The following is an 8,167-nucleotide window of genomic DNA, read 5'->3' as shown; positions in this document are numbered from 1 at the left end:
CACTGCAGGCGAGGTAGTGGACCCTTGGGCCGGCCCACGTAGGATGACAGGGTAGGCCGGGAGGCGGAGCCACAGGCTGGCGGTGTTCACCCGGGAACCAGGAACCCCCCAGGAGGAGCCCGTAGGGTCCTGGAACCTTGGGACTTGGGAAATAGGCTGAATGTCCAGTGGCAGGGATGGCCTTAGGCCGGAGCTGAAGCAAAGGAAGTCCAAAGGTATTTGGTAGTCCGAGAATCGGCTGTACAGGCCAAGGGCCAGCTGATGGCAGGACAGCGGGCGGCAGCGGAGTCTGTAGCTAATCGGATACTGAGGCAGAGTCCGTAGTAAGCTGGAACAGCAGCAGGGTATAGACTGGAACGGAGTCTGTAGCCGGCTGGAACTGAAGCAGGCTGTAGACTGGAACAAGGTCGAGATCAAGCCGGAGTCAGAGGCAGGCAGCAGACAGAAGCGAAGTCGGGAACGAACCAAGGTCAGAGGCAGGCGGCAAGCTGAGACGAGTCAAAAGCAGTCCAAGGGTCAAAGGCAGGAACAACGAACAGACGAAGCGCAACTCAGAACTACTAGGCAGTAGTGAACCTCATTGCAAGGCAAAGAGAAGGAGTCCGGGCGCCGGTTATCTCGGCCTTAGGGCGTGACGTCATCAGCGCAGGCGGGGCCAGACTTCCGGGAGCTATGTGCACAAAGTGGGCGTCCTCGCTCATGCGCTAGGCAGCGGAGAGACGGGCAAGCAATGGCAGCCACCACGTGGAGCAGGCAGTGCCGCCGGGGTCCCACCCACGCGGCGTTTCCAGCGGCAGAGGTAGACACTGTTCAGTCCTAGCGGAGGGGAAGCGGTGGAGACTGCAACAGCGGCTGGCTTATGAAGGCCGCGGCGTCTGATGTCAAGAGTTGGACGGAGTCACCACTGGTGGGAAAAGGCCTAGAAAAGTGCCGGCTGGGCATCCAAGGGAGACCTCGCAGCGGTGCAGCCCCAGCGGGGATGCTGCCAAACAGGCCGCAACCCAGGCCTCTGGAAGCGGGAGCAGGTCCGGGAACCTGGAGGTAAGGGCCTTGCCGCGGTGCTCGCGGCCAGAACTGCAACATCTCATGCATATTCATTGTGGATATTCTGAAAATATGAACAGCTTGCTGCACGTGAGGACCAGAATTGCTTACCCCTATGCTTTTACTACCTCCCTTTATTATTTTTTTAAAGGGGAAGAAGGGGCCTGATGGGACATGTGAGCACATTCATGTCCCTTGCTCATTGATTGCTATGGCTGCCAAGCAATAACAGCTTCTCCAGCTAGGAGGTTAAGGGAAACAGCAGCAGGTGAAGGAGTGTGAAGAGGTACTGAAACTATGGCAGAGCAAGCCAGTGTAGAGGTGGGAGTGCTTCTCGAGCTCCCATATCTAATTGGTGTGCAATAATCCCCACTTTGAGATTCCGTGGGTCCAGCTTAACGCTGAGTTCACCAATTGTAAAGAAGACCTATTTCCAGAATTAGATGGGAAGAACTAGAGGAATTTACTGCAAAAAAGGCAGAACAGCAGGCATCCTGTGATTTCCTGGTTCCCCAGATTGGGCAGGGAAGGAAAAACCTAGAAGGGTTAGACAGCCCCAGCATAGGATGGGGAAGGAAAATAGGAACCTTGGTTTTCTGAAGAATATACCCTTAATGGCAAGGCTCAGCCAGAGAAGTTTGAGCTGCCAGGGAGGTTATGTGAAGGGGTATACAAGAGAACACCTTAGGACTACTTAAAGCAGTGTTTCCCAGCCGGTGTGCTGCGGCACACTAGTGTACCATGGCTGAAGTGCAGGCGTGCCGCGGCTGCAGTCTCATTTCCCCTTTCCCTTCTGGCTTGCAGAATGTCCTCCTGCCAGCAGGGAGCATGGGAGAGCAGTGCTTATCAGCAGCTGCTCCTTCTTCCCCTCTGCTAGCTCTTCTATGCAACAGAAACTGCACGGGGCTCTGTAAGCTTGTGAGACCTGCTGGCCTCTTGCAGTTCAGATTGTAGTGGGAGGCTGGCAAAGAAGGAAGAAGCAGCACTTGGTAAGTCTGCTCCTAGACTTTTGCTGTTCAGGGACTTAAGGTTGGAGTGGGAAAAGGGACAGATGAATGTGTCACAGAGTGTGGGGGTAAAGGGAAGGAAGTTGATGATGCCAGGGCTTGAGGGAGAGGGAAGATAATGATGATTTAAGGGGTGGGAGGGAAAGGTGGAAGGAGAGGGATGATGAAAATGATGCCAGGGTGAGGGGGAAATGGAAGACTGATGATATCAGTGGGGGAGAGGAGTGGATAGAGAGGGAAGGTGATGATCCCGGGGGGAGGGAAGATGATGAAGATGATGCCAGAAAGTGAGAGAGAGGACAAGTGATGGGAGGGTTGAAGGGAAAGGGAACAGAAGGTGATTGGCATGGGGAGTGGAGGGAGGGAGAGAGAAGAGAAAGCGATGATGCCATAGGATGGAGAGAGAGGGCAATTGATGTCAAGGGCTGAGGGAGAGGGGTGGAGGCAGAGGGAAGGTGATGATAATGCCAAGAGGTGAGGGAGAGGGGTGAAAGCAGAGGGAAGGAGATGATGCCAGGGGGTGAATGAATGTGATGATGATGATGGGGGGTGAAGGGAGAGGGAAAGTGATGATGATGTGAGGGAGTGAGGAAGAGGTGATGGAAGGTGTTGCCTGGGGATGGGGAGAGAGATGGAGGGAGAGGGAAGGTGATGATGATGCCAAGGGATGAGGTAGAAGGATGGAAGCAGAGGGAAGGAAATGATGCCAGGGGGTGAGGAGAAGAGGGAGAGAGAACGTGCTGATGATGGGGGGGGTGTGAAGGAAGAGGGAAGGAGATTGATGTGAGAGAATGGGGAAGAGGTGGTGATAATGCCTGGGAGTGGGGGAAAGGGATGGAGGGAGAGGGAAGGTGATAATGATGATGCCAGAGGTGAGGAGGAGGAGGGAGAGAGATAATGATGATGCGGGGGGTGGAGGAGAGGGATAGAAGGAAAAGGAAGGTAGTGATGATGATGTCAGGAGTGAGGATGTGGAGAAGCTGATGATTCCAGGGGGTGCAGGAGAGTGGTGGAAGGAGAGGGAAGGTGATGATGATGCAAGGGTGGGGGAAGAAGTAGTGGGAGAGGGAAGGTGATGATGCCAGGGAGTGGAGGAGAGGGGTAGAAGGAAAGGGAAGGTGGTGTTGATGCCAGGGGTAAGAAGGTGGTGAGAGAAAGTGATGTTGATGCCAGGAAGTAAGAGAGATGGAAGGTGATGATAATACAAGGGAGAAAGAAGAGATGGTGAGAGAGGGAAGGTGATGATGATGCCAGTGTGGTGTGGGATAGGGATGGGAAGAAGATGGTGCCAGGGGACAGGCATGATGACAATGGTGAGGGAAGAGGGAAGGGAGAAGGTGATGCCAAGTGGTAGGGGGAGATGTGATGATGGGGAAGTGGGTGGTGTGCCACAATGAAATGACCCCTGTGCCAGGTATGCCATGAAACAAAAAAGGTTGGGAACCTTAAAGGATTGGATCCAGAGATCTGGCCCAGTCCACCTTAAGCTCTATAGTAGCAGGGAAGCCTGGTCTCAGGCATTTCCCTAGGTAGAAGGAATAACTAGCCAGGCCCAGGAGGGGAGAAGAGGCCTTAAGGAAGAGAAGAAAGCTTAGGGAAGGCCAATACTACAGAACAATGAATTACATTGATGTTTTTGTCTGAGATCTTTAAGGTAAGCAGAGCTGCTTCTGTTTTCTTTTCTTGTCATTAATATAAAGTTTATGAGAGAACAGCCCAAATCCAGCCTGATTCTGTTCTCTGACCAGCCCAAAACTGCTCACAGTGTAACACCTGCATCAACAAACCATTGGGGCACTGTGGCTCTCTCTGGGGTCAATGTAATAAGGTGCCCTGAAGCTGCCAGGGGTTTATGCGGCTATATGCCCGTTTGTACATGTGTTTTCGCATGCAAAACCCTATATGGATATGTATTAAGGATTTTGTGCGTAGGGAAAAAGAACATATAAACACGCCTACTGACTCGCAATTTTTTCTGCACGAGTGCATGATAATGGCATGCAAAGAAGGCGATTATTCATGGGCTATGCAGGGAGCCGCACTAGAAGACAGAAATGCTAGTGCGGGTTTTTAATGCAGGTATTTTAGTATCACAGTAAGGGCATGAGTTAAGTGACAGTGCCGACTCAGGGACCATTTTATTCCATTGCTTGCATTGGTGTGGTGTGGTTGTGTGTTTGTGCAACTATGGTGTTATTACTATGGGGATTTCTGATTGTGTCCAGCTGTTCCTGATGATGTGGTATATCCTTGGCTTCGACAAAGGATTGACAGCAGCATAAGGTTTGGCAGGTGACAGAGGTCATGGCATCCATGTGAATTATCACCCATTAAAATATTTACCATGTTTTCTTCAATCCTCAGTTATTAGACATACATGCATTCCTATTCCAGGATAATAATTTTGCAAAAAAGGAGGACCTGGGGGGGTCACGTGATGCGGTGACGCCGAGCGGACGCTCTTGCTCTGAGCTCTGCGCCTCGCCCTCCCTATATCTCTCAAAATCTCCGCCATCACGCTGATGCTCACTCAAACCGCTTGCGGACCTTACTGAACAAATGTCTATTGATCATTTTATGCTGAAAGGGACGACCACCATGCCTCTGAAAGGGGGAAAAAAGGACAAGCTGAATCCCGTGGGTTCCAAGATGGCGGACGGACCCTCGCGGCCTGCAACACCGTGTTCTCCGACGCCCGCCCCTCCAGCCCATGATCTAACTACAACGGTTACCAACGCAGTAGTTGCGGCCTTGGACGTTCGATTCACTGAGCTATCCACACAATTTAAAGATCTGAAGGACTCTCTCTCCAAGGTCATTCCGCGGATCACAGCAGTGGAAGAGCGAGTCTCCGCAGCGGAAGACGGCCAGATTATTACTCAGAATAAGGTAAAAGAGCTGGAACAAGTCGTCCTAAGTCAGGCCGATAAAATCGACGACTTAGAAAATCGTGCCCGCCGCAATAATATACGTTTTGTGGGGTTTCCAGAGGAGGCAGGGGAACAGAATCTGGAGGGGCTGCTCGAAACTTGGCTCCCTGAGGCCTTGGGGCTTACAGACATGGGGTCCTCCTTCCGTATTGAAAGAGCGCACAGACTGGGGAGAAGGAGAGACGGAGATCAACGGCCCCGGCTTATTATTGCTAAAATACTCAATTGGGCGCAAAAGCAAAAAATCATGCAGGCTTACAGAAACCAACCGGCATTGAAATACAAGGGGGCGGATATCCGTCTCTTTCAGGATTTCTCTGTGGCCTTGGCACAGAAACGGAAGTTGTTCAGCCCTATATGCACTGACTTATACAATAAAAACATTAGGTTTCAGCTTGTGTATCCGGCGACATTGCGTTTCAAGCATGGCGGCCAGGACCGCGTTTTCACTGAAGTGGCTCCTGCAAAGACCTATGTTGCTACTATTGACTCCTGAGGCGTTTGGGATCTCTTAAAGTTTTTTTTCTCTACTCATCTGTCGCCAGTAAAGCTACCTATCTGCCACCAGTGAATCTTCTGTACTGCATCGACACTGAAGAGTTTGCCTGTTTCAACCGTTTTGGAGGTTCATGACGTCCTGACCATCTTACCAGACAGGTTCTATGCAGCTACTCCACGGCGTCAGTTCAGCTGCCGTCTTTATTCTGGGGCCAGATCTGCGATGGACTGTCCTCGGGTTAACTCTTTACAAGGACTTTTCAGTTCTGCCTTATTTCTATGCTGGGCTACTGCCACTCTATAGATGTCTCAGCATCTTTTCTTTTTGCTGAACTCCTCCTATGTACCGGGCTCTCGAGACTGTCTTCAGATTGGTTGGATTGCTGGCAGGAGCGATTGCAGTGGCGATGGATTGTGTGCATCAGTTAGTATGGCTCTGTTAACAGGCCCATAATGTTTTCTTGTTTATCAACGGAGGTTATACTGTCAATGTTGTTTATTTCTATCAAGTGGTTTCTGTGGGGAGGGCGGGGCGCGTCGCATCTTTAACGTGCCCCCACGCATTTGTGCCCCTAGAGTGTTTGGGATCATAAATGCGGACTGTAGGACACCAGAAGTTTGGGAAAGGGGAGGGTTGGGGGGGGACTCGGGGGGTGGTTTATTTTTCACAGCAAAGCAATTTTCATTACAGACAGAGGCACTGTGCATATGACGTTAAGTTCGGGGCAGGGGGAAAGGCCAAGAGAGTTTGTGATGCCCATGTGGTTTCTCTATTTTCCGACGGAGGGCTCAGGCTGGGGAGCCATCCGTTTACTTTCTGGATATTCACATTATTTATTCTTATCAGTATATACCAATGGCTAAGTCTGGGGTAAAACTGGCGAGTCTCAATGTTAATGGCCTAGGTCATCCCATTAAGAGAACTAAAGTTCTACAACACCTTAAGAAATCTAAGGTACAAATTGCGTGTCTACAGGAAACGCACTTAACTGCCATGGAGAGTGTGAAACTTAAAAGAGATTGGGTGGGCTATTGTTTCTACTCGCCGGCGGCTGGGAAAAAGGCAGGTGTCGCAATCCTTTTACATAGGAACCTCTCCTTCCAATTAAACCATGAACTGGTGGACCCTGAGGGTAGATTCATAGTTATTGTGGGAAAACTGAATGGGAAAGATATCACTATAGCCAATATTTATGGCCCAAATTCTCCCTCCTCTTTATTCTTCACAAACCTAATTAATCTTCTTCTTACCCACAGGGAGGGAGAGTTACTTTTGGTAGGTGACTTTAATGCTGTCCATGACCCTTCTAGAGACCGCTCTAATCCAAGGAACACTACGCTACGGGCCCCCCAAAAGACTAGTATCACTCGGATATGTAACTCCCTAAACTTGTTGGATTATTGGAGGGTACTTCATCCAGAGGAGCGAGACTATACCCATGTGTCTAAGGCACATCGTACACTTTCTCGCATAGATTACATATTGGGATCGGAGAGATTGTTCCCCTTTGTTTCAGCGGCGGCCATAGGCACTCCAGGGGTGTCCGACCATGCCTTAATTTGGGTGGACATAAATTGGGATACCACAGTCCCTCGGTCTGCATGGTGGAAATTCCCCGCTTATATGAAAGCTGACAAACCCTTTCAGGAGTATCTTAAGACTAAGTGGGTCCAATACCAGGAGTTTAACTCCCAACACAGAGATAATCCTGCCCTATTTTGGCAAACGGGCAAGACTGTCCTGAGAGGGGAAATAATATCCTACCTTCGCCATAGGAATAAGGTTTTAAATGCAGAAATTTTACATTTGGACGCACAACTTAAAACTGATAGAATGCTCCTCTCCCGCACTCATACTCAGGCACAGTGGGTAAAATACCATGATACTTTGGGAAAGCTACATGCTCTGATCCACCAAAGAGCTGTTAAGTTTCTGCATTATAAGGAACATTCCTTCTTCCGCTTTGGAAATAAGGCTGGGAAAACTTTAGCGAACTTGGTCCGGATCCGACAGTCAAAAACCTTTATTGAAAGGTTAAAAACCCCTGAAGATACTTGGGTACATAGCGGCGAAGCGATAGTGGAAGTATTGCAAAAGTTTTACAACAACCTTTATGCGGAGGATAGAGTGGGAGGTCCCAAGGAGGAAGATGAATTTTTTCGGTCTCTCCAACTTCCCACCCTCACTGATCTTCAAAGGGATCAACTAAATGGCCCTATTACTTCCTCAGAAATTTTGTCTGTCATAACAAAAAGTAAACCCGGAAAGGCGCCTGGCCCGGACGGATTTGCCTATGATTTCTACAAAATCCTAGGTCCCGAATTAGTAGATACCTTGCAGTCCTTTTATTGCAATGCCCTCTCCATTGACTCCTTTCCGGCTGATTTTAACAAGGCCTATATTACGGTATTGCCAAAACCGGGAAAGGACGTGAGTCTCCCTGCCTCTTATCGACCCATCTCTCTCCTGAATTGCGACCTCAAGCTGCTTGCTAACTTGTTGGCGTGCAGGCTAAGTCGGGTATTGCCGGGCCTCATAGCTGCCCCTCAAGTAGGATTTGTTAAAGGGCGCTCATCCAGTACACACATAGCTAAACTGCTTACTGCAATACAACACTGTCAAATCCATTCCATCCCCGCACTTGCTGTGAGTTTCGACTCGGAAAAGGCTTTTGATAGAGTATCCTG

The 8,167-nt window shown here is 49.9% G+C and overlaps 1 protein-coding gene across 1 annotated transcript in view; it reads left to right on the top strand.

The window, feature by feature from the left end:
• The first annotated feature begins 1,934 nt into the window (after window positions 1–1,934).
• Window positions 1,935–8,167, top strand: part of RDH13 (retinol dehydrogenase 13) — a 91,331-nt gene continuing 85,098 nt past the window's right edge. The window contains exon 1 of the mRNA XM_029594361.1: window positions 1,935–2,033. The gene's annotated coding sequence lies outside the window, so the exon portion shown is untranslated. The remainder of the gene's footprint in view (window positions 2,034–8,167) is intronic.

This window comes from Rhinatrema bivittatum, chromosome 3 (genome assembly GCF_901001135.1).
Source record: "Rhinatrema bivittatum chromosome 3, aRhiBiv1.1, whole genome shotgun sequence".
Classification (NCBI taxonomy): Eukaryota; Metazoa; Chordata; class Amphibia; order Gymnophiona; family Rhinatrematidae; genus Rhinatrema; species Rhinatrema bivittatum.
The sequence above is the reverse complement of the archived record's forward strand: the minus strand, read 5'-3'. Positions and strand labels throughout refer to the sequence as shown.